Genomic DNA, 8,825 nt, shown 5'->3' on the forward strand with positions numbered 1-8,825 from the left:
GTGCCTGGCTTATTTAGCTTAGCGTAATGCCTTCCAGGTTCATCCATGTTGTTACAAATGGCAACATTTCCTTTTTAAGAAGGCTGAATAGTATTTCATGGTACATATATATATATATATCCATCAAATGTCCATTGACAGATGAACAGTGATATACCATGAAATACTATTTTTTATCCATTCATCTGCAGATGGACACTTAGGTGGCTTCCGTGTCTTTACAATTGTGAATAGTGCTGCAATGATCATGAAAATACAGAACTCTCTTCAAATACTGATTTCAGTCTTTTAGACACATACCCAGAAGTGAGATTTCTGGATCACAGGGTGGTTCTATTTTTATTTTTTATTTTTCGTAATCTCCATATACTTTTCCATAGCGGCTACACCATTTTGCATTCTTACCAAATGGATTCCAGGGTTCCAGTTATTCCATATCCTCACTAACACTTGATATCTTTTTTGTGTGTTTTGTTTCATAATAGCCATTCTAACAGGTGTAAAGTGATATCCCATTGTAGTTTTAATTTTTTTCTTGATAATTAATGATGTTGAGCACCTGTCATATATCTGTTGGGCTTTTTTTTTTAGACAGACTCATGCTCTGTCACCCAGGCTGGAGTGCAATGGTGCCATCTGGGCTCACTGCAAGCTCCGCCTCCCGGGTTCACACCATTCTCCTGCCTCAGCCTCCTGAGCAGCTGGGACTACAGGCACCCACCACCATGCCCGGCTAATTTTTTTGTATTTTTTCAGTAGAGACGGGGTTTCACTGTGTTAGCCAGGATGGTCTCAATCTCCTGACCTCCTGATCCGCCCGTCTTGTCCTCCCAAAGTGCTGGGATTACAGGCATAAGCCATTGCTCCAGGACTGTTGGGCCTTTTATGTCTTCTTTGGAGAAACATCAGTTTAAGCCTGATTCTCATTTTTTGGTTAGATTATCTTATTTTTATTTTATTTTTATTTTTATTTTTGCTATTAAGATGTAGGAGTTTCTTATATATTTTGGAAATTTACCAATTATTAAGTATATGATTTGCAAATGTTGGTTTCTATTTCCTAGGTTGCCTTTTCATTCTGTTGTTTGCTATGCAGACAGTTTTTAGTTTGATGTATTTCTACTTGTATATATATTTTTTTGGTCGCCTTTTCTTTCCGTATAATTCCAAGAAATCATTGTAAAGACCAATGCCTCAAAGCTATTCCTTCTGTTGCTTCTAAGAGTTTTACATTTTCAGGTCTTATGTTTAAGTCTTTTTTTTATTTTAATATAATTTTAGTTGATTTTTCTGTATGCTTTTAGGTAGAGGTCCAATTTCTTTCTTTTCTTTCTTTCTTTTCTTTTTTTTGCAAGTGAATATCCAGTTTTCCCAGCATCGTTTGTGGAAGAAACTATCCTTTGTCCATTGTGTATTCTTGTCATCCATGTCAAAGATAGGTTGATCTTGTATGTGTGGAGTTGTTATGGGGCTCTCCACTTTGTTCCATTGGTCTGTATGCCTATCTTTGTGCCAGTACCATAATATCTTAATCAATGCAGCTCTTAATGTATTTTGAAGTAAGAAGTGTGATTTTTCCAGATTTATTCTTCTTTCTCAAGATTGCTTAGGCTATCTGGGATCTTTTATATTTTCGTATAAAATTTAGGATTGTCTTTTCTATTTTCATAAAACAAATGTCATTGGGATTTTGATGGGGATAGTGTTGAATCTGACGATCACTTTGCATAGTATGAACATTTTTACAATGTATGTCTTCCAATCTATGAACACAAAAATTATTTCTATTTATTTATGTCTCCTTTAATTTCCTTAATCAATGTTTTGTAGTGTTCAGTGTACAAGTCTTTCATGTCTTTAGTTAAGTTTATTTCTAGGTATTCTTTTTTTGATGACATTGTAAATGGGATTGTTTTCTTTATTTTCTCTTCTGGATGCTTTGTTGTTAACGTATAGAAACACAGTTGATTTTTGTATGTTGATTTTGTATTCTGTAACTTCACTGAATTCATTTCTTAATTCTAGTGAGTAGTGTGTGTGTGTGTGTGTGTGTGTGTGTGTGTGTGTGTGTGTTTGAGACAGGGTTTCACTCTGTCACCCAGGCTGGAGTGCACTGGTGCCATCATGGCTCACCGCAGCCTCCGCCTCCCAGGCTCAAGCAATCCTCCCATCCCAGCCTCCTGAGTAACTGTAGCTGAGATTACAGGGGCATGCCACCATGCCCAGCTATTTTTTTTTTTCTATTTGTGGAAAAGAGGTCTTACTATGTTGCCCAGGCTGGTCTCGAACTCCTGGCCTAAAGTATCCTCCAATCTTGGCCTCCCAAAATGCTGGGATTACAGGCATGAGCCCCCATACCCAGCCAAGCAGGGTTTTTTTAAGGAGTCCTTAGAGTTTTTTATACGTAAGATCATGTTGTCTGCAAACAGAGACATTTTTATTTCCTCCTTTATGATTTGGATGCCTTACAATAAGAACAGAGAAAGTAATGCTAGTATTTATATGGAATATCTTATTTTGTCCTTTTGCTTTTAAGCTATGTCTTTATATTTAAAACATATTTTTTTAGACAGCTTCTAGTTTGGTTTTACTCTTTTATCCTGTCTGACATAATCTTTCTTTTAAATTTTTGTGTTTAGATATTTAGACCATGTACATCTTATGTAATTATAGAGAAGTTTGGGTTTAAATCTCTTAATTTTTTTCTTTATTTGGCCATTTTTGCCTTGATTCTCCCTTTTATCATTTCCATAATTCTTTTGGGATGATTTCTTTCTTATTTGTTTTATTTTATGTTACTGATTTTTCATGTTTAATAGCTCTGCATCTTTTTATTTTACATTTCAATTGTTGTCTCAAATTTATAGTATGCTTTCTTAACTCTTCACAGTCTACCTTCAAAAAATAAAATACCATTTTACATATAGGGTTAGACTCTACAAAAGTATAATTTCATTTATTTTTCTCATCTTTTACAATATTATCGTATTCGTTTCTACCTATACAGTAACTTGTCAATGCAACATTAATACTGCTTTAGTCAATTAAAAAGTTAGAAATGAGTAAAACAAGTCTTCTATTGACATACATGTTTGCTACTTATGATATCTGTGTGTGTATAGATAATAATTCCATTGGTGTCATTTGTCTTCTGCCTTAGGAATCTATTTTAATATTTTTTTGTAGTGCAAGTGAGTCCCCAATAAATGCTCTAAGCTTTTATCTGAAAATGATTTTGGCATAGCTTTTATAGTGGCTAAGTTTGCTATTATTCCTATTATTGTTTTTACTATATTTATCCCTACTTCATTTATTATTTTTTAACATCTCCCTGGTCCACCAAATTGCATTGTTTTTTGAGTGAGAAGGCAGCACTAACTATGATTTGTTCGTTTGTGCCTAATGTATTTTAATGTCTCTGTCTGCTTTTTAATTTTTTTTTTAATTTCTTGTTTTCAGCAGCAATGTGATTATAATGTTCTTTGGTGTATTTTTCGGTGTTTATTTTGTTCAGGCAACATTGAGATGATTGGATCTGTGAGTTTATAGTTTTTATGAAATTTGGAATGTTTTTGGTCATTGTTCATTCACGGTTTTTTACCTCGCTTCTTTATTCTCTCTATTTTGGGATTCCAAATACTGCTCAATGAGTTCCCTGACATCAGTGAAGATCCTTTTTTTTTTTTTTTCCAGACACTTTTCCTCTTTGTTCTTCAGTCTGGGTAATTTCTATTCCTGTGTCTTCCAGTTCCCTGATTTTCTGCTATTATCTAATCTACTATTAGCATCATCTGTAGAATGTTTTATGTCTGATTTCTTTAACTGAGTTGTTTTTCAGATCCTCCACTTCTCTCCTCATTGTGTTAATATTTTTTTAATCCTCACCAAACATTTTGTAGTTCTTCTGTAGACCTTGTATGCTAATTCTATTATCTCTATCATTGTTGAATGTGTATTTATTAAATAAGTTGTCTTTGTATGAATCACGTTGCTGATGCTTTTACGTCTAGCTATTTTACATTGTGAATTTTTAAATCTGAATGTCAGTGTTTTGTTGCCTTCACATAAAAAGTATTGAGTCTAGTTTTGGAGTTCAGTGAAGTTAGCCACAGAATGTTTTTTAAGTCTTTTGGCTTTTTTAAAGCTTTTTATTTCCACCTAGCAGAACCTTACTCCAGGCCTACTTTATTCTTCTTTGAGGTGTGCCCCTCTGGAGCTCTGCCTATAGCTCTGTGGGGTGCCTTTTGCTCAGGTTTGAGGAAGTCTCACTCTACAACTGGACAGCTTAATGCCTTGCCAAAGACTCAGGTGAAATTCATGTCTATTTCTGGAGCTCTTTATCTGTACAGCTTCTTCTAAAATGCTATTATGTGCCAGGAATACTAGCATCCTTCTCCCCACACTCTGACTCATCTCGGTGAGACCCCTGTGCTCTGCATTCCAAACATTTCTTCCTGGAAGGAAGGTAAAGCAACTATGGGGTTTGTGTTGTTTAATTCTCTTCTCTAGGGATCATGGTCCCGCACTTTTGTCTAGTCTTCAAAAACTTTCTTTTTCCATGTCTGACCACATCTCCCCTCACTCTATTGTATCTTGTGTTCTTGAAACGCATGCCAAAAGAAAAGTTTTTGACCTGTTTTTCTTGCACGGCTAGATGTGGAAGTCCCTGAGATTTAACTGTAACCATGCAATTCACCCCACATTAATATTAGAAATTTAATATTAGAAAATGTTTACATTTTTTGGATTATAGAATTTTTATCTTCAAAATGTGTTCAATAAAATTACTTCACAGTCTTATTATAAGGAGTGTTGAACAATAGAGGTACTGATTCTCTATGATTATATTTTAGCCTTCTTCTATGTTTTTAACTTTTATATATTTCGTGTAGTGCTCTAAAATACCCACTGAGGGCTATGTTATATTTTTTCTTTTCACAAGTTAGTCACGCAGCCTCAGAGAAGTTAAGTAAGTTTTCAAAAGTCCACAGCTGGTTAGAAGTGCAATTGAATTTCAAACCCAGATCATTTAGACATAAGATCTGGCTATTTCAACCATGTCACATTGCTTCTAATCTATGTGAAACGTTCTTGCTTGTAGCTTGGCAAGGGCTTTGAACTCAATACACATTTCTTCATTCCCTTTTCTAGTATGTTAAGGAGGATTATATGTGTGCTTTTTAATTCTCTTCCGTGAAAAAAAAAAATGGCATTGAATGGCCCCATGAGAGTGTAAAAGGCAAAAAATAAAAACAAAAACAACAACAAAAAAAATTCAAAGTTTTCTTTTTGAGTTAACAAAGGTTGCCATCCTTAAGGGTGAAAACTGTGAAATAATAATATTCTGAGAAAAGTATTTCAAAACAAATGCTCTCCCTTATAGTGGAACAAAGAGGCTCTTCCATCAGAGAATGCAGCAAACCTCTATGTCCCAGTAAAGCTTGAAAGGCAGATTGTAACATGTTAGAATGTGAAGCCTATCAGAGAATTTAAATCACTAAGCCCGATTCTTGGTCTCCATTCTTCTTGCAGAGAAAAGAAGTTCAAGAAATGTAAATGATCTGTGCCTGGTCAGACCAAGTACTACGGTTATAGATAAAAGAATGTACAAGTGCACCTACACATACACAGATAGGAGGACAAATTTCATTCTTAGATAATACTTCCTTTCTACCCTGGCTTCTAAAAGACAGGCTACCATCTCACATCCAGAAAAACAATAGCCTCCTAAAATGTGAATAGCCAAACGTTAGCTGAATTTCTTTTTAATATTTATTTTTTGGAATGCATATTCCTCACTTGCTTTTTAAATAAATGTCATAATTGAGCTACAGATTAGTCAACTATTGTAATAATTGTCCAGTTATTACAATGACACTGCATTCTAAGCTACCCCAAAGCTCAATGGCTTAACGCATGTCTCTATGATCACTTGTGCATACGCAGCTCGGTGGATTCAGATCCTTTGGGTTTGGCTGTGCGGCTGTGCTTCTCACTGCAGTTCTGAGGTTGGCGGCAGCAGCTCTGGTCTAGGTAAACCTCATCCTTCATCGGTGACTAGTGGCCTATCCCAGGAACGTTCTTATCATGGGGATGGCAGATGGCAAGGGAAAAAGCAGGAACATGTAAGGTTTCCTAAGGCCTAGCCTCACGTGTGGTGTAGCTATCTCACCTCGTTATATTAGCCAAGGCCAGCATGGCTCAAACCAGAGTCAAGTATCAAGAAAATGAACTCTGCCCATTAGTAAGAGTGATTGACACATCTCATGTCCCAGGCCACAGGTGTAGAGAAGGGTGAATAATTGGGGCCAATAATGCAATCAATCACAAATTAAAATGCCCTTTGAAAACTTCCTTTCTTTTCTGGGTTTTGTATATACTCTTCTAGACCTTTAATTACATCTATTTTTTTTTAGAAAATATATAAAGTATGGGCCAGGCGCGGTGGCTGACGCCTGTAATCCCAGCACTTTAGGAGGCTGAGGCAGGAGGATCACCTGAGGTCAGGAGTTCAAGACCAGCCTGGCCATCGTGGTGAAACCTCATCTCTACTAAAAATACAAAAAGTTAGCTGAACGTGGTGGCAGGCACCTGTAATCCCAGCTACTGGGGAGGCTGAGGGAGGGGAATCGCTCGAACCTGGGAGGCGGAGGTTGTGGTGAGCTGAGATCACGCCATTGCACTCCAGCCTGGGCAACAAGAGTGAAACAAAAAAAAAGGCCGGGTGCAGTAGCTCAAGACTGTAATCTCAGCACTTTGGAAGGCCGGGGTGGGCAGATCACAAGGTCAGGAGATGGAGACCATCATGGCTAACAGGATGAAACCCCATCTGTACTAAAAATACAAAAAATTAGCTGGGCGTAGTGGCAGGCGCTTGTAGTCCCAGCTACTCGGGAGGCTGAGGCAGGAGAATTGCTTCAACCCAGGAGGTAGAGGTTGCAGCAAGCCGAGATCACACCACTGCACTCCAGTCTTGCAACAGAGAGAGACTCCGTCTCAAAAAAATAAAAAAATATAATATATGTATCTATATATAGTATTTAATGTATGAATGTGTGTGTTTGGATATATATTTCACATTGTAATTATTGCTCCATTTGTATTTATCACCCAATAATATTCCTTGGATGACTTTCTATATCCATGCATATAGCTGTTAAGTCATTATTTTTAACTGTTGAATGATATTAAAAGAATAAATATGTGTTTACTTAGCCATTCCTCTAGTGTTAGGCCTTTAGATGAGTTTGTAATGCTCAGCATTATAAACAGTGCTTTAATGAGCATTCTTGTACACATCTCCTTGTTTTCCTGTAGAATAATAGCCTGCAGAAATGAATAGTTCAGAGCCTGTCATCTGTGAATTTCATATTGTAGTATATTTTGCAAAAGTACCTCTAGTGTAGCTATATAAATCTACGTCTTCTCAGGCAGTGAATGAATACCTATTTGCCTACACTGTCATTAACACTTATTATCATGCAGTTTATGTATATTTTTAATTAGACGAGTAAAAAATCTGACTTTCTCAGACAGTGATCTCAGAACATTTTTATTTAAACAACAGAATAATCATTCTTCACAAAACACTTTATATAAAACAAATTAATGTAGTTCTGTGATATAAACATGGTGCTTTGAAAAGTTCCTCGTGCACTTAGCCGCACTATTGTCTTCTACTGATGTCCCAGAGTACACTTCACATTCTCTTGCTTCAGGTCAAAACTTACTTAGTTTGCTATGATTTCCCTGGAACAGTGCCCTGCCTTCAGCCCCTACCTCCATCATATCCAAAATGGTTGAGACAATTGTTTTAATTTCCCAATTGTTATTGTCTCAAGGGAGTACTTTTCCCAGTACCAAAACCTCATCATGCTCACATTCACAGTCACAGCATGGTCAGGTCACTGGTCTCTCTCTTTAACAGCAAGTAGGAAAACCCAGGCTCAAAGAAAAAAAGCTTATTTCTTATCTTTAATATAACAGGTACCAAAATTAAAGACACCCTAGATTGCAGGATCTATGATGAATTATCTGAGGATAGGAGATGGAAGAGCATATTTTAGTGGAGAGAGCACTTGACTCACTTCAGGGAAAAATTTACCCCATCCTCCTCTCTCTCCATACACACACACTCATGCATACATGCACACACACATGCACATGCAGACACACAACACACACACACATGCAAATGTACATGCACAGACATGCATCCAATACACATGCAAGCACACACAAACACACACACACCTGAAGATGCTGTCACCAGTTAGCCCAGTAACATTGGGAAAATCGTCTAAACATGCTTACTTTGTTTATATGAAGAATGAAAAGCGCTGCAAAAAATGTGGAATATTTATGAGCAGATAAATGATGTGTGCCGGTGAATGGTTTGTATTTGGTATCAGCTTGCACATGCATGAAAAACCATTCAAATGTAATTGTTTTCACCAATATTGGATAAATCAGCCCTTAGTGATTTCCAAAGGAGGATGCTTAGTGCTGGATTTAATATCTTATGTGCCATAATTTTTACTAATATTGAAATCATTCAGACTCATTAAAGTCCACAGGTGGGAGTCAGCCTAGCCAAAACTTAAGACGTTCCTGAAGGAATGAGGAATTGGATCACATTAGTCATTGAACCATGTAGCAGGGGCTGAGAGAAATGTGAATCCACTGATTACCTGAAGAGTCTTCCAGTCTGTCATTAATATGCCATCTCAGCTGCCAAAGGCAATAATGATCTATATTAAACAAGCATATTTCTTTTGGAAATAAAACTAAATATGATTCTGGATAGAGTAAGACCAATATGATTC

This window comes from Symphalangus syndactylus, chromosome 7 (genome assembly GCF_028878055.3).
Source record: "Symphalangus syndactylus isolate Jambi chromosome 7, NHGRI_mSymSyn1-v2.1_pri, whole genome shotgun sequence".
Classification (NCBI taxonomy): domain Eukaryota; kingdom Metazoa; phylum Chordata; class Mammalia; order Primates; family Hylobatidae; genus Symphalangus; species Symphalangus syndactylus.